Consider the following 18,746-nt stretch of genomic DNA (forward strand, 5'->3'; position numbering starts at 1 on the left):
ACCTCCCCTCTCAAAGTCAGCATTGCTGGCCCTGCTAGGTAGCCTAAGTGCCTCTCCACAGACCACCATTCATCACCTCCCTTCTCAAGGTCAGCATTACTAGTTCTGCTAGCTAGTGTAAGCCACCTAACCACAGACCACCTTTCATCACCCCCCTCTCAAAGTCTGCATTGCTAGCCCTGCTAGCTAGCCTAAGCGCCTCACCACAGAACACCATTCATCATCTCCACCCTCAAAGTCAGCATTGCTAGCCCTGCTAGCTAGCCTAAGCCATCTCACCATAGACCACCATTCATCATCTACCCTCTCGAAGTCAGCATTGCTAGCCCTGCTAGCAAGCCTAAGCCACCCCACTACAGACCACCATTCATCACCTCCCCTCTCAAAGTAAGCATTGCTAGCCCTGCTAGCAAGCCTTAGCCACCCCACTACAGACCACCATTCATCATCTCCCCTCTCAAAGTCAGCAGGCCACCTCACCATAGACCACCATTCATCATCTCCACGCTCAAAGTCAGCATTGCTAGCCCTGCTAGCTAGCCTAAGCCACCTCACCACAGACCACCATTCATCACCTCCCCTCTCAAAGTCAGCATTGCTGGCCCTGCTAGGTAGCCTAGGTGCCTCTCCACAGACCACCATTCATCACCTCCCCTCTCAAGGTCAGCATTGCTAGCCCTGCTAGCTAGTGTAAGCCACCTAACCACAGACCACCATTCATCATCTACCCTCTCGAAGTCAGCATTGCTAGCCCTGCTAGCAAGCCTAAGCCACCCCACTACAGACCACCATTCATCACCTCCCCTCTCAAAGCAAGCATTGCTAGCCCAGCTAACTAGCCTAGGCCATCTCACCATAGACCACCATTCATCATCTCCACCCCCAAAGTCAGAATTGCTAGCCCTGCTAGCTATCCTAAGCCACCTCACCATAGACCACCATTCATCATCTCCCCTCTCAAAGTCACAATTGCTAGCCCTGCTAGCTAGCCTAAGACGCCTCACCACAGACCACCATTCTTCATCTCCCCTCTCAAAGAAATCATTGCTAGCCCTGCTAACTAGCCTAAGCCATCTCACCATAGACCACCATTCATCATCTCCAACCTCAAAGTCAGCATTGCTAGCCCTGCTAGCTAGCCTAAGCCACCTCACCATAGGCCACCATTCATCACCCTCCTCTCAAAGTCAGAATTGCTAGCCCTGCTAGCTAGCCTAAACCGCCTCACCACATACCATCATTCATCATCTCCTCTCTCAAAGTCAGCATTGCTAGCCCTGCTAGCTAGCCTAAGCCACCTCACCATAGACCACCATGCACCATCTTCACGCTCAAATCAGCAGTGCTAGCCCTGCTAGCTAGCCTAAGCCACCTCACCATAGACCACCATGCATCATCTCCACGCTCAAATCAGCAGTGCTAGCCCTGCTAGCTAGCATAATCCATCTCACCATAGACCACCATTCATCATCTCCCCTCTCAAAGTCAGCAGGCCACCTCACCATAGACCACCATTCATCATCTCCACGCTCGAAGTCAGCATTGCTAGCCCTGCTAGCTAGCCTAAGAGACCTCACCACAGACCACCATTCATCACCTACACTCTCAAAGTCAGCATTGCTAGCCCTGCCTGCTAGCCTAAGTGCCACACCACAGACCACCATTCATCACCTCCCCTCTCAAGGTCAGTATTGCTAGCCCTGCTAGATAGCCTAAGCCGCCTCACCACAGACCACCATTCTTCATCTCCCCTCTCAAGTTCAGCATTGCTAGCCCTGCTAGCTAGCCTAAGCCATCTCACCATAGACCACCACTCATCATCTCCAACCTCAAAGTCAGCATTGCTAGCCCTGCTAGCTAGCCTAAGCCACCTCACCATAGGCCACCATTCATCATCTCCCCTCTCAAAGTCAGAATTGCTAGCCCTGCTAGCTAGCCTAAACCGCCTCACCACATACCATCATTCATCATCTCCTCTCTCAAAGTCAGCATTGCTAGCCCTGCTAGCTAGCCTAAGCCACCTCACCATAGACCACCATGCATCATCTTCACGCTCAAATCAGCAGTGCTAGCCCTGCTAGCTAGCCTAAGCCACCTCACCATAGACCACCATGCATCATCTCCACGCTCAAATCAGCAGTGCTAGCCCTGCTAGCTAGCATAATCCATCTCACCATAGACCACCATTCATCATCTCCCCTCTCAAAGTCAGCAGGCCACCTCACCATAGACCACCATTCATCATCTCCACGCTCGAAGTCAGCATTGCTAGCCCTGCTAGCTAGAATAAGAGACCTCACCACAGACCACCATTCATCACCTACACTCTCAAAGTCAGCATTGCTAGCCCTGCTAGCTAGCCTAAGTGCCACACCACAGACCACCATTCATCACCTCCCCTCTCAAGGTCAGTATTGCTAGCCCTGCTAGATAGCCTAAACCCCTCACCACAGAACACCATTCATCACCTGCCCTCTCAAGTTCAGCATTGCTAGTCCTGCGAGCTAGCCTAAGCCACCTCTCCATAGACCACCATTCATCGTCTCCACCCTCAAAGTCAGCATTGCTAGCCCTGATGGCTAAACTAAGCCATCTCACCATAGACCACCATTCATCATCTCCCCTCTCAAAGTCAGCATTGGTAGCCCTGCTAGCTAGCCAAAGCCACCTCACCATAGGCCACGATTCATCATCTCCCCTCTCAAAGTCAGAATTGCTAGCCCTGCTAGCTAGCCTAAACCGCCTCACCACATAACATCATTCATCACCTACACTCTCAAAGTCAGCATTGCTAGCCCTGCTAGCTAGCCTAAGTGCCTCACCACAGACCACCATTCATCACCTCCCCTCTCAAGGTCAGTATTGCTAGCCCTGCTAGATAGCCTAAGCCCCTCACCACAGAACACCATTCATCACCTGCCCTCTCAAGATCAGCATTGCTAGTCCTGCTAGCTAGCCTAAGCCACCTCACCATAGACCACCATGCATCATCTCCACGCTCAAATCAGCAATGCTAGCCCTGCTAGCTAGCATAATCCATATCACCATAGACCACCATTCATCATCTCCACGCTCGAAGTCAGCATTGCTAGCCCTGCTAGCTAGCCTAAGAGACCTCACCACAGACCACCATTCATCACCTACACTCTCAAAGTCAGCATTGCCTCAAAACTCCAGTATTGCCTTGCACGGCTTCCAGATGTAGGCCCTTTGCTTTGCTCTCAAGTGGAAGGAACCCCTTTACCCTGAGGGCATTTGACTTCCTGCACCTCCTCAATGCAGTTCTGCACTCTACTGAAGATCTCCAGCAGGTGTTCACCCTTCCACCCCAGCAGCACCCACAGCGGTGGCTCGAGGACACTCAGCTGGGTGTGTGTGGAATCTAACGGGATAATGTATATTCACAGCCTTGCCTCACATTGCCCACTTGCCTCTCATTCTTCCTTCCACCACCTCTAGTGTTTTAGCGGTAATATCACTACCGTTCCCCATGTACTGGGCAGCTGGTGAGATAGCTCAGCAGGTTGAGCGCTCGCTGCTGCAATTTGCAGGAAGCTGCTGTGAATCCCTGGAAGGTCAGCTCCGCCTCTCATCATTCCGAGGTCGATAAAATGAACACAAATTTCGATTGGGCAAAAATCGTTTTATAAACTTGATCTCTGTAAAGCGCTTTTGGCTAAAGAGCGATACAAAGAAGAAATTATTATTACCCTGTGCTCAACATTTCTAGTTAAAAATGCTGAAAAAAACAGTGAGGAGAACGTGATGCGTGTGCGCTTAAAGAGCAAAAACAGCAGATAGCTGCCACTGAATGGGGAGCCCCAGCCCTGCTCCCCTGATTTCTCTAGTCTGCTCCCCCTCCTCTAATGATCATGCGATTGTCAACCTCCCCCACCCTTGTACAGCCTCTACTGCTCCCCAGATAGGTGTACACGTTATAATTCCTGTAAATGCATTATGTACAATACACACAAAGTGCCAAGAGGCCACCCTGGTGGTGAACTCTGTGCTCTACTAATACTAAACATAAATCAGTTCATAGATAATTCCACGGATCAGCATCAGGGATTTCAAGGCGCTGCCAGCATCGCCACATGTGAAGAACATATTGCCTGTACTTTGACCACATTATACAAGGAAGCAGCAGCTCCTTCCAAGTTACCCAGAAGTCCATGCAGTGATTTACATACAAGTAGTGGCGTCGTTTTCCTTGATTTGTTTCTATCAAAGCAGGACAGTTAAGGTTATCAATAATGGTGTCCTAAACCTGAAGCAGAAACTCAGTTTAATTCAGTTCAAAAGGCTTCTTTCCCACTCTATTAGTTAGAGATACTGTTTACAGGTGACATATATATGGTGTTGTTCTGCTCCACCACTGCCCGGATGAGCCTCAGTGGTCTGGGGTGCAGGCTTCAAACCTGTAGCTGTTTAGGACAGAGTGGTTCAATTCCACCTTCTGGGCGGATATGTGTTTCTTTTTCCTGTGATCAGCATTTTTATCTTGGGTCCATGGTAATCATTTAGTGCCTGGATTTATATCACAGAAAAAAGAATTGTACCAATCATAAATACCCATCTCTAGTGATTAACAGCATGCGGTGCCAGCAGTTCTTCTGATGATGCACAGGAAGGCAGCACCTTTTCAGGGGATTAGCAATGTGATTTCACTTTTAACTTTTTTTGACAATGCAAATAACCAGGCCCCCTTTGATATAACCTATGTGGTCACACCCCCTTACTCCTCCTGGGAATACACTGTTTTTGCCTGCACAAACAATGTCTGATGATACTGCATGGGCTCACCATAGACCACCATTCATCATCTCCACCCTCAACGTCAGCATTGCTAGTCCTACTAGCTAGCCTAAGCCACCTCACCACAGACCACCATTCAACTCCACCCTCAACATCAGCATTGCTAGCCCTGCTAGCTAGCCTAAGCCATCTCACCACAGACCACCATTCATCCTCTCTGCCCTCAAAGTCAGCATTGCTAGCCCTCCTAGCTAGCCTAAGTCATCTCACCATAGACCATCATTCATCATCTCCCCTCTCAAAGTCAGCATTGCTAGCCCTGCTAGCTAGCCTAAGCCATCTCACCATAGACCACCATTCATCATCTACACTCTCGAAGTCAGCATTGCTAGCCCTGCTAGCTAGCCTAAGCCACCCCACTACAGACCACCATTCATCACCTCCCCTCTCAAAGTAAGCATTGCTAGACCTGTTAACTAGCCTAAGCCACCTCACAAAAGACCACCTTTCATCTCCTCCCTCAACGTCAGCATTGCTAGTCCTACTAGCTAGCCTAAGCCATCTCACCAGAGACCACCATTCATCCTCTCCACCTTCAAAGTCAGCATTGCTAGCCCTGATGGCTAACCTAAGCCATCTCACCATAGACCACCATTCATCATCTCCCCTCTCAAAGTCAGCATTGCTAGCCCTGCTAGCTGGCCTAAGCCATCTCACCATAGACCACCATTCATCATCTACCCTTTCGAAGTCAGCATTGCTAGGCCTGCTAGCAAGCCTAAGCCACCCCACTACAGACCACCATTCATGACCTCCCCTCTCAAAGTAAGCATTGCTAGCCCTGCTAACTAGCCTAAGCCATCTCACCATAGACCACCTTTCATCATCTCCACCCTCAAAGTCAGCATTGCTAGCCCTGCTAGCTAGCCTAAGCCACCTCACCATAGACCACCATTCATCATCTCCCCTCTCAAAGTCACGATAGCTAGCATTGCTAGCTAGCCTAAGCCGCCTCACCAACCACCATTCGTCATCTCCCCTCTCAAAATAAGCATTGCTAGCCCTGCTAACTAGCCTAAGCCATCTCACCATAGACCACCATTCATCATCTCCACCCTCAAGGTCAGCATTGCTAGCCCTGCTACCTAGCCTAAGCCACCTCACCATAGGCCATCATTCATCATCTCCCCTCTGAAAGTCAGAATTGCTAGCCCTGCTTGCTAGACTTATCCGTCTCACCACAGAACATCATTCATCATCTCCTCTCTCAAAGTCAGCATTGCTAGCCCTGCTAGCTAGCCTAAGCCACCTCACCATAGACCACCATGCATCGTCTCCATGCTCAAATCAGCAGTGCTAGCCCTGCTAGCAAGCCTAAGCCATCTCACCATAGACCACCTTTCATCATCTCCCCTCTCAAAGTCAGCATTGCTAGCCCTGCTAGCTAGCCTAAGCCACCTCACCATAGACCACCATTCATCATCTCCCCTCTCAAAGTCACAATTGCTAGCATTGCTAGCTAGCCTAAGCCGCCTCACCACAGACCACCATTCGTCATCTCCCCTCTCAAAATAAGCATTGCTAGCCCTGCTAACTAGCCTAAGCCATCTCACCATAGACAACCATTCATCACCTCCACCCTCAGGGTCAGCATTGCTAGCCCTGCTACCTAGCCTAAGCCACCTCACCATAGGCCACCATTCATCATCTCCCCTCTGAAAGTCAGAATTGCTAGCCCAGCTAGCTAGACTAATCCGCCTCACCACAGACCATCATTCATCACCTCCTCTCTCAAAGTCAGCATTGCTAGCCCTGCTAGCTAGCCGAAGCCACCTCACCATAGACCACCATGCATCGTCTCCACGCTCAAATCAGCAGTGCTAGCCCTGCTAGCTAGCCTAAGCCATCTCACCATAGACCACCATTCATCATCTCCCCTCCTAAAGTCAGCAGGCCACCTCACCATAGACCACCATTCATCATCTCCACGCTCAAAGTCAGCATTGCTAGCCCTGCTAGCTAGCCTAAGCCACCTCACCATAGACCACCATTCATCATCTCCCCTCTCAAAGTCACAATTGCTAGCATTGCTAGCTAGCCTAAGCCGCCTCACCACAGACCACCATTCGTCATCTCCCCTCTCAAAATAAGCATTGCTAGCCCTGCTAACTAGCCTAAGCCATCTCACCATAGACCACCATTCATCATCTCCATCCTCAAAGTCAGCATTGCTAGGCCTGCTAGCTAGCCTAAACCACCTCACCATAGGCCAACATTCATCATCTCCCCTCCGAAAGTCAGAATTGCTAGCCCTGCTAGCTAGCCTAATCCGCCTCACCACAGACCATCATTCATCATCTCCCCTCTCAAGGTCAGCATTGCTAGTCCTGCTAGCTAGCCTAAGCCACCTCACCATAGACCACCATTCATCATCTCCCCCTCTCAAAGTCAGCATTGCTAGCAATGCTAACTAGATTAAGCCATCTGACCATTGACCACCATTCATCATCTCCCCTCTCAAAGTCAGCATTTCTAGCCCTGCTAACTAGCATAAGCCATCTGGCTATAGACCACCATTCGTCATCTCCCCTCTCAAAGTCAGCATTGCTAGCCCTGCTAGCTAGCCTAAGCCACCTCACCACAGACCACCATTCAACTCCACCCTCAACATCAGCATTGCTAGTCCTACTAGCTAGCCTAAGCCATCTCACCACAGACCACCATTCATCCTCTCTGCCCTCAAAGTCAGCGTTGCTAGCCCTCCTATCTAGCCTAAGTCATCTCATCATAGACCACCATTCTTCATCTCCCCTCTCAAACTCAGCATTGCTAGCCCTGCTAGCTAGCCTAAGCCACCTCACCATAGACCACCATTCATCATCTACACTCTCGAAGTCAGCTTTGCTAGCCCTGCTAGCTAGCCTAAGCCATCCCACTACAGACCACAATTCATCACCTCCCCTCTCAAAGTAAGTATTGCAGGCCCTGTTAACTAGCCTAAGCCACCTCACAAAAGACCACCTTTCATCTCCACCCTCAACGTCAGCATTGCTAGTCCTACTAGCTAGCCTAAGCCATCTCACCACAGACCACCATTCATCCTCTTCACCCTCAAAGTCAGCATTGCTAGCCCTGAAGGCTAACCTAAGCCATCTCACCATAGACCACCATTCATCATCTCCCCTCTCAAAGTCAGCATTGCTAGCCCTGCTAGCTGGCCTAAGCCATCTCACCATAGACCACCATTCATCATCTTTCCTCTCAAAGTCAACATTTCTAGCCCTGCTAACTAGCCTAAGCCACCTCACAAAAGACCACCTTTCATCTCCACCCTCAACGTCAGCATTGCTAGTCCTACTAGCTAGCCTAAGCCACCTCACCACAGACCACCATTCAACTCCACCCTCAACATCAGCATTGCTAGTCCTACTAGCTAGCCTAAGCCATCTCACCACAGACCACCATTCATCCTCTCCGCCCTCAAAGTCAGCGTTGCTAGCCCTCCTAGCTAGCCTAAGTCATCTCACCATAGACCACCATTCATCATCTCCCCTCTCAAAGTCAGCATTGCTAGCCCTGCTAGCTAGCCTAAGCCATCTCACCATAGACCACCATTCATCATCTACACTCTCGAAGTCAGCATTGCTAGCCCTGCTAGCTAGCCTAAGCCACCCCACTACAGACCACCATTCATCACCTCCCCTCTCAAAGTAAGCATTGCTAGCCCTGTTAACTAGCCTAAGCCACCTCACAAAAGACCACCTTTCATCTCCACCCTCAACGTCAGCATTGCTAGTCCTACTAGCTAGCCTAAGCCATCCCACCACAGACCACCATTCATCCTCTCCACCCTCAAAGTCAGCATTGCTATCCCTGATGGCTAACCTAAGCCATCTCACCATAGACCACCATTCATCATCTCCCTCTCAAAGTCAGCATTGCTAGTCCTGCTAGCTGGCCTAAACCATCTCACCATAGACCACCATTCATCATCTACCCTCTCGAAGTCAGCATTGCTAGGCCTGCTAGCAAGCCTAAGCCACCCCACTACAGACCACCATTCATCACCTCCCCTCTCAAAGTAAGCATTGCTAGTCCTGCTAGCTAGCCTAAGCACCTCACCATAGACCACCATTCATCCTCTCCACCCTCAAAGTCAGCATTGCTAGCCTTGATGGCTAAACTAAGCCATCTCACCATAGACCACCATTCATCATCTCCCCTCTCAAAGTCAGAATGGCTAGCCCTGCTAGCTAGCCTAAGCCACCTCATGATAGATCACCATTCATCATCTCCCCTCTCAAAGTCACAATTACTAGCCCTGCTAGATAGCCTAAGCTGCCTCACCACAGACCACCATTCGTGTTCTCCCCTCTCAAAGTAAGCATTGCTAGCCATGCTAACTAGCCTAATCCGCCTCACCACAGACCATCATTCATCATCTCCTCTCTCAAAGTCAGCATTGCAAGCCCTGCTAGCTAGCCTAAGCCATCTCACCATAGACCACCATTCATCATCTCCCCTCTCAAAGTCAGCAGGCCACCTCACCATAGACCACCATTCATCATCTCCACGCTCAAAGTCAGCATTGCTAGGCCTGCTAGCTAGCCTAAGCCACCTCACCACAGACCACCATTCATCACCTCCCCTCTCAAAGTCAGCATTGCTGGCCCTGCTAGGTAGCCTAAGTGCCTCTCCACAGACCACCATTCATCACCTCCCTTCTCAAGGTCAGCATTACTAGCTCTGCTAGCTAGTGTAAGCCACCTAACCACAGACCACCTTTCATCACCCCCCTCTCAAAGTCTGCATTGCTAGCCCTGCTAGCTAGCCTAAGCGCCTCACCACAGAACACCATTCATCATCTCCACCCTCAAAGTCAGCATTGCTAGCCCTGCTAGCTAGCCTAAGCCATCTCACCATAGACCACCATTCATCATCTACCCTCTCGAAGTCAGCATTGCTAGCCCTGCTAGCAAGCCTAAGCCACCCCACTACAGACCACCATTCATCACCTCCCCTCTCAAAGTAAGCATTGCTAGCCCTGCTAGCAAGCCTTAGCCACCCCACTACAGACCACCATTCATCATCTCCCCTCTCAAAGTCAGCAGGCCACCTCACCATAGACCACCATTCATCATCTCCACGCTCAAAGTCAGCATTGCTAGCCCTGCTAGCAAGCCTAAGCCACCTCACCACAGACCACCATTCATCACCTCCCCTCTCAAAGTCAGCATTGCTGGCCCTGCTAGGTAGCCTAGGTGCCTCTCCACAGACCACCATTCATCATCTACCCTCTCGAAGTCAGCATTGCTAGCCCTGCTAGCAAGCCTAAGCCACCCCACTACAGACCACCATTCATCACCTCCCCTCTCAAAGCAAGCATTGCTAGCCCAGCTAACTAGCCTAGGCCATCTCACCATAGACCACCATTCATCATCTCCACCCCCAAAGTCAGAATTGCTAGCCCTGCTAGCTATCCTAAGCCACCTCACCATAGACCACCATTCATCATCTCCCCTCTCAAAGTCACAATTGCTAGCCCTGCTAGCTAGCCTAAGACGCCTCACCACAGACCACCATTCTTCATCTCCCCTCTCAAAGAAATCATTGCTAGCCCTGCTAACTAGCCTAAGCCATCTCACCATAGACCACCATTCATCATCTCCAACCTAAAAGTCAGCATTGCTAGCCCTGCTAGCTAGCCTAAGCCACCTCACCATAGGCCACCATTCATCACCCTCCTCTCAAAGTCAGAATTGCTAGCCCTGCTAGCTAGCCTAAACCGCCTCACCACATACCATCATTCATCACCTCCTCTCTCAAAGTCAGCATTGCTAGCCCTGCTAGCTAGCCGAAGCCACCTCACCATAGACCACCATGCATCGTCTCCACGCTCAAATCAGCAGTGCTAGCCCTGCTAGCTAGCCTAAGCCATCTCACCATAGACCACCATTCATCATCTCCCCTCCCAAAGTCAGCAGGCCACCTCAGCATAGACCACCATTCATCATCTCCACGCTCAAAGTCAGCATTGCTAGCCCTGCTAGCTAGCCTAAGCCACCTCACCATAGACCACCATTCATCATCTCCCCTCTCAAAGTCACAATTGCTAGCATTGCTAGCTAGCCTAAGCCGCCTCACCACAGACCACCATTCGTCATCTCCCCTCTCAAAATAAGCATTGCTAGCCCTGCTAACTAGCCTAAGCCATCTCACCATAGACCACCATTCATCATCTCCATCCTCAAAGTCAGCATTGCTAGGCCTGCTAGCTAGCCTAAACCACCTCACCATAGGCCAACATTCATCATCTCCCCTCTGAAAGTCAGAATTGCTAGCCCTGCTAGCTAGCCTAATCCGCCTCACCACAGACCATCATTCATCATCTCCCCTCTCAAGGTCAGCATTGCTAGTCCTGCTAGCTAGCCTAAGCCACCTCACCATAGACCACCATTCATCATCTCCCCCTCTCAAAGTCAGCATTGCTAGCAATGCTAACTAGATTAAGCCATCTGACCATTGACCACCATTCATCATCTCCCCTCTCAAAGTCAGCATTTCTAGCCCTGCTAACTAGCATAAGCCATCTGGCTATAGACCACCATTCGTCATCTCCCCTCTCAAAGTCAGCATTGCTAGCCCTGCTAGCTAGCCTAAGCCACCTCACCACAGACCACCATTCAACTCCACCCTCAACATCAGCATTGCTAGTCCTACTAGCTAGCCTAAGCCATCTCACCACAGACCACCATTCATCCTCTCTGCCCTCAAAGTCAGCGTTGCTAGCCCTCCTATCTAGCCTAAGTCATCTCATCATAGACCACCATTCTTCATCTCCCCTCTCAAACTCAGCATTGCTAGCCCTGCTAGCTAGCCTAAGCCACCTCACCATAGACCACCATTCATCATCTACACTCTCGAAGTCAGCTTTGCTAGCCCTGCTAGCTAGCCTAAGCCACCCCACTACAGACCACAATTCATCACCTCCCCTCTCAAAGTAAGTATTGCAGGCCCTGTTAACTAGCCTAAGCCACCTCACAAAAGACCACCTTTCATCTCCACCCTCAACGTCAGCATTGCTAGTACTACTAGCTAGCCTAAGCCATCTCACCACAGACCACCATTCATCCTCTTCACCCTCAAAGTCAGCATTGCTAGCCCTGAAGGCTAACCTAAGCCATCTCACCATAGACCACCATTCATCATCTCCACTCTCAAAGTCAGCATTGCTAGCCCTGCTAGCTGGCCTAAGCCATCTCACCATAGACCACCATTCATCATCTTTCCTCTCAAAGTCAACATTTCTAGCCCTGCTAACTAGCCTAAGCCACCTCACAAAAGACCACCTTTCATCTCCACCCTCAACGTCAGCATTGCTAGTCCTACTAGCTAGCCTAAGCCACCTCACCACAGACCACCATTCAACTCCACCCTCAACATCAGCATTGCTAGTCCTACTAGCTAGCCTAAGCCATCTCACCACAGACCACCATTCATCCTCTCCGCCCTCAAAGTCAGCGTTGCTAGCCCTCCTAGCTAGCCTAAGTCATCTCACCATAGACCACCATTCATCATCTCCCCTCTCAAAGTCAGCATTGCTAGCCCTGCTAGCTAGCCTAAGCCATCTCACCATAGACCACCATTCATCATCTACACTCTCGAAGTCAGCATTGCTAGCCCTGCTAGCTAGCCTAAGCCACCCCACTACAGACCACCATTCATCACCTCCCCTCTCAAAGTAAGCATTGCTAGCCCTGTTAACTAGCCTAAGCCACCTCACAAAAGACCACCTTTCATCTCCACCCTCAACGTCAGCATTGCTAGTCCTACTAGCTAGCCTAAGCCATCCCACCACAGACCACCATTCATCCTCTCCACTCTCAAAGTCAGCATTGCTATCCCTGATGGCTAACCTAAGCCATCTCACCATAGACCACCATTCATCATCTCCCTCTCAAAGTCAGCATTGCTAGTCCTGCTAGCTGGCCTAAACCATCTCACCATAGACCACCATTCATCATCTACCCTCTCGAAGTCAGCATTGCTAGGCCTGCTAGCAAGCCTAAGCCACTCCACTACAGACCACCATTCATCACCTCCCCTCTCAAAGTAAGCATTGCTAGTCCTGCTAGCTAGCCTAAGCACCTCACCATAGACCACCATTCATCCTCTCCACCCTCAAAGTCAGCATTGCTAGCCTTGATGGCTAAACTAAGCCATCTCACCATAGACCACCATTCATCATCTCCCCTCTCAAAGTCAGAATGGCTAGCCCTGCTAGCTAGCCTAAGCCACCTCATGATAGATCACCATTCATCATCTCCCCTCTCAAAGTCACAATTACTAGCCCTGCTAGATAGCCTAAGCTGCCTCACCACAGACCACCATTTGTGTTCTCCCCTCTCAAAGTAAGCATTGCTAGCCCTGCTAACTAGCCTAATCCGCCTCACCACAGACCATCATTCATCATCTCCTCTCTCAAAGTCAGCATTGCAAGCCCTGCTAGCTAGCCTAAGCCATCTCACCATAGACCACCATTCATCATCTCCACGCTCAAAGTCAGCATTGCTAGGCCTGCTAGCTAGCCTAAGCCACCTCACCACAGACCACCATTCATCACCTCCCCTCTCAAAGTCAGCATTGCTGGCCCTGCTAGGTAGCCTAAGTGCCTCTCCACAGACCACCATTCATCACCTCCCTTCTCAAGGTCAGCATTACTAGTTCTGCTAGCTAGTGTAAGCCACCTAACCACAGACCACCTTTCATCACCCCCCTCTCAAAGTCTGCATTGCTAGCCCTGCTAGCTAGCCTAAGCGCCTCACCACAGAACACCATTCATCATCTCCACCCTCAAAGTCAGCATTGCTAGCCCTGCTAGCTAGCCTAAGCCATCTCACCATAGACCACCATTCATCATCTACCCTCTCGAAGTCAGCATTGCTAGCCCTGCTAGCAAGCCTAAGCCACCCCACTACAGACCACCATTCATCACCTCCCCTCTCAAAGTAAGCATTGCTAGCCCTGCTAGCAAGCCTTAGCCACCCCACTACAGACCACCATTCATCATCTCCCCTCTCAAAGTCAGCAGGCCACCTCACCATAGACCACCATTCATCATCTCCACGCTCAAAGTCAGCATTGCTAGCCCTGCTAGCTAGCCTAAGCCACCTCACCACAGACCACCATTCATCACCTCCCCTCTCAAAGTCAGCATTGCTGGCCCTGCTAGGTAGCCTAGGTGCCTCTCCACAGACCACCATTCATCACCTCCCCTCTCAAGGTCAGCATTGCTAGCCCTGCTAGCTAGTGTAAGCCACCTAACCACAGACCACCATTCATCATCTACCCTCTCGAAGTCAGCATTGCTAGCCCTGCTAGCAAGCCTAAGCCACCCCACTACAGACCACCATTCATCACCTCCCCTCTCAAAGCAAGCATTGCTAGCCCAGCTAACTAGCCTAGGCCATCTCACCATAGACCACCATTCATCATCTCCACCCCCAAAGTCAGAATTGCTAGCCCTGCTAGCTATCCTAAGCCACCTCACCATAGACCACCATTCATCATCTCCCCTCTCAAAGTCACAATTGCTAGCCCTGCTAGCTAGCCTAAGACGCCTCACCACAGACCACCATTCTTCATCTCCCCTCTCAAAGAAATCATTGCTAGCCCTGCTAACTAGCCTAAGCCATCTCACCATAGACCACCATTCATCATCTCCAACCTCAAAGTCAGCATTGCTAGCCCTGCTAGCTAGCCTAAGCCACCTCACCATAGGCCACCATTCATCACCCTCCTCTCAAAGTCAGAATTGCTAGCCCTGCTAGCTAGCCTAAACCGCCTCACCACATACCATCATTCATCATCTCCTCTCTCAAAGTCAGCATTGCTAGCCCTGCTAGCTAGCCTAAGCCACCTCACCATAGACCACCATGCACCATCTTCACGCTCAAATCAGCAGTGCTAGCCCTGCTAGCTAGCCTAAGCCACCTCACCATAGACCACCATGCATCATCTCCACGCTCAAATCAGCAGTGCTAGCCCTGCTAGCTAGCATAATCCATCTCACCATAGACCACCATTCATCATCTCCCCTCTCAAAGTCAGCAGGCCACCTCACCATAGACCACCATTCATCATCTCCACGCTCGAAGTCAGCATTGCTAGCCCTGCTAGCTAGCCTAAGAGACCTCACCACAGACCACCATTCATCACCTACACTCTCAAAGTCAGCATTGCTAGCCCTGCCTGCTAGCCTAAGTGCCACACCACAGACCACCATTCATCACCTCCCCTCTCAAGGTCAGTATTGCTAGCCCTGCTAGATAGCCTAAGCCGCCTCACCACAGACCACCATTCTTCATCTCCCCTCTCAAGTTCAGCATTGCTAGCCCTGCTAGCTAGCCTAAGCCATCTCACCATAGACCACCACTCATCATCTCCAACCTCAAAGTCAGCATTGCTAGCCCTGCTAGCTAGCCTAAGCCACCTCACCATAGGCCACCATTCATCATCTCCCCTCTCAAAGTCAGAATTGCTAGCCCTGCTAGCTAGCCTAAACCGCCTCACCACATACCATCATTCATCATCTCCTCTCTCAAAGTCAGCATTGCTAGCCCTGCTAGCTAGCCTAAGCCACCTCACCATAGACCACCATGCATCATCTTCACGCTCAAATCAGCAGTGCTAGCCCTGCTAGCTAGCCTAAGCCACCTCACCATAGACCACCATGCATCATCTCCACGCTCAAATCAGCAGTGCTAGCCCTGCTAGCTAGCATAATCCATCTCACCATAGACCACCATTCATCATCTCCCCTCTCAAAGTCAGCAGGCCACCTCACCATAGACCACCATTCATCATCTCCACGCTCGAAGTCAGCATTGCTAGCCCTGCTAGCTAGAATAAGAGACCTCACCACAGACCACCATTCATCACCTACACTCTCAAAGTCAGCATTGCTAGCCCTGCTAGCTAGCCTAAGTGCCACACCACAGACCACCATTCATCACCTCCCCTCTCAAGGTCAGTATTGCTAGCCCTGCTAGATAGCCTAAACCCCTCACCACAGAACACCATTCATCACCTGCCCTCTCAAGTTCAGCATTGCTAGTCCTGCGAGCTAGCCTAAGCCACCTCTCCATAGACCACCATTCATCGTCTCCACCCTCAAAGTCAGCATTGCTAGCCCTGATGGCTAAACTAAGCCATCTCACCATAGACCACCATTCATCATCTCCCCTCTCAAAGTCAGCATTGGTAGCCCTGCTAGCTAGCCAAAGCCACCTCACCATAGGCCACGATTCATCATCTCCCCTCTCAAAGTCAGAATTGCTAGCCCTGCTAGCTAGCCTAAACCGCCTCACCACATAACATCATTCATCACCTACACTCTCAAAGTCAGCATTGCTAGCCCTGCTAGCTAGCCTAAGTGCCTCGCCACAGACCACCATTCATCACCTCCCCTCTCAAGGTCAGTATTGCTAGCCCTGCTAGATAGCCTAAGCCCCTCACCACAGAACACCATTCATCACCTGCCCTCTCAAGATCAGCATTGCTAGTCCTGCTAGCTAGCCTAAGCCACCTCACCATAGACCACCATGCATCATCTCCACGCTCAAATCAGCAATGCTAGCCCTGCTAGCTAGCATAATCCATATCACCATAGACCACCATTCATCATCTCCACGCTCGAAGTCAGCATTGCTAGCCCTGCTAGCTAGCCTAAGAGACCTCACCACAGACCACCATTCATCACCTACACTCTCAAAGTCAGCATTGCCTCAAAACTCCAGTATTGCCTTGCACGGCTTCCAGATGTAGGCCCTTTGCTTTGCTCTCAAGTGGAAGGAACCCCTTTACCCTGAGGGCATTTGACTTCCTGCACCTCCTCAATGCAGTTCTGCACTCTACTGAAGATCTCCAGCAGGTGTTCACCCTTCCACCCCAGCAGCACCCACAGCGGTGGCTCGAGGACACTCAGCTGGGTGTGTGTGGAATCTAACGGGATAATGTATATTCACAGCCTTGCCTCACATTGCCCACTTGCCTCTCATTCTTCCTTCCACCACCTCTAGTGTTTTAGCGGTAATATCACTACCGTTCCCCATGTACTGGGCAGCTGGTGAGATAGCTCAGCAGGTTGAGCGCTCGCTGCTGCAATTTGCAGGAAGCTGCTGTGAATCCCTGGAAGGTCAGCTCCGCCTCTCATCATTCCGAGGTCGATAAAATGAACACAAATTTCGATTGGGCAAAAATCGTTTTATAAACTTGATCTCTGTAAAGCGCTTTTGGCTAAAGAGCGATACAAAGAAGAAATTATTATTACCCTGTGCTCAACATTTCTAGTTAAAAATGCTGAAAAAAAACAGTGAGGAGAACGTGATGCGTGTGCGCTTAAAGAGCAAAAACAGCAGATAGCTGCCACTGAATGGGGAGCCCCAGCCCTGCTCCCCTGATTTCTCTAGTCTGCTCCCCCTCCTCTAATGATCATGCGATTGTCAACCTCCCCCACCCTTGTACAGCCTCTACTGCTCCCCAGATAGGTGTACACGTTATAATTCCTGTAAATGCATTATGTACAATACACACAAAGTGCCAAGAGGCCACCCTGGTGGTGAACTCTGTGCTCTACTAATACTAAACATAAATCAGTTCATAGATAATTCCACGGATCAGCATCAGGGATTTCAAGGCGCTGCCAGCATCGCCACATGTGAAGAACATATTGCCTGTACTTTGACCACATTATACAAGGAAGCAGCAGCTCCTTCCAAGTTACCCAGAAGTCCATGCAGTGATTTACATACAAGTAGTGGCGTCGTTTTCCTTGATTTGTTTCTATCAAAGCAGGACAGTTAAGGTTATCAATAATGGTGTCCTAAACCTGAAGCAGAAACTCAGTTTAATTCAGTTCAAAAGGCTTCTTTCCCACTCTATTAGTTAGAGATACTGTTTACAGGTGACATATATATGGTGTTGTTCTGCTCCACCACTGCCTGGATGAGCCTCAGTGGTCTGGGGTGCAGGCTTCAAACCTGTAGCTGTTTAGCGACAGAATGGTTCAATTCCACCTTCTGGGTGGTTTTGTTTCTCTTTTTCCTGTGATCAGAATTTTTATCTTGTTGGGTCCATAGTAATCATTTAGTGCCGAGATTTATATCACAGAAAAAAGAATTGTACCAATCATGAATACCCATCTCTAGTGATTAACAGCATGCGGTGCCAGCAGTTCTTCTGATGATGCACAGGAAGGCAGCACCTTTTCAGGGGATTAGCAATGTGATTTCACTTTTAACCTTTTTTGACAATGCAAATAACCAGGCCCACTTTGATATAACCTATGTGGTCACACCCCCTTACTCCTCCTGGGAATACACTGTTTTTGCCTGCACAAACAATGTCTGATGATACTGCATGGGCTCACCATAGACCACCATTCATCATCTCCACCCTCAAAGTCAGCGTTGCTAGCCCTGCTAGCTAGCCTAAGCCCCCTCACTATAGACTACCATTCATCATCTCCCCTCTAAAAGTCAGCTTTGCTTGCCCTGCTAGCTAGCCTAAGCCATCTCACCACAGACCACCATTCATCCTCTCTGCCCTCAAAGTCAGCATTGCTAGCCCTCCTAGCTAGCCTAAGTCATCTCACCATAGACCATCATTCATCATCTCCCCTCTCAAAGTCAGCATTGCTAGCCCTGCTAGCTAGCCTAAGCCATCTCACCATAGACCACCATTCATCATCTACACTCTCGAAGTCAGCATTGCTAGCCCTGCTAGCTAGCCTAAGCCACCCCACTACAGACCACCATTCATCACCTCCCCTCTCAAAGTAAGCATTGCTAGACCTGTTAACTAGCCTAAGCCACCTCACAAAAGACCACCTTTCATCTCCTCCCTCAACGTCAGCATTGCTAGTCCTACTAGCTAGCCTAAGCCATCTCACCAGAGACCACCATTCATCCTCTCCACCTTCAAAGTCAGCA

General features: G+C 50.1%; 2 non-coding genes across 2 annotated transcripts; both read left to right on the forward strand.

The window, feature by feature from the left end:
• Positions 1–4,377: 4,377 nt before the first annotated feature.
• TRNASTOP-UCA (transfer RNA opal suppressor (anticodon UCA)) lies at positions 4,378–4,463 on the forward strand. The gene has a single exon. It is a non-coding gene; the product is annotated as a tRNA-Sec (tRNA).
• A 13,291-nt stretch (positions 4,464–17,754) lies between these two features.
• Positions 17,755–17,841, forward strand: TRNASTOP-UCA (transfer RNA opal suppressor (anticodon UCA)). Its single transcript has one exon. It is a non-coding gene; the product is annotated as a tRNA-Sec (tRNA).
• Positions 17,842–18,746: the final 905 nt, after the last annotated feature.

The sequence above is a fragment of the Ambystoma mexicanum genome, chromosome 13 (genome assembly GCF_040938575.1).
Source record: "Ambystoma mexicanum isolate Mex_15411 chromosome 13, UKY_AmexF1_1, whole genome shotgun sequence".
NCBI lineage: Eukaryota > Metazoa > Chordata > Amphibia > Caudata > Ambystomatidae > Ambystoma > Ambystoma mexicanum.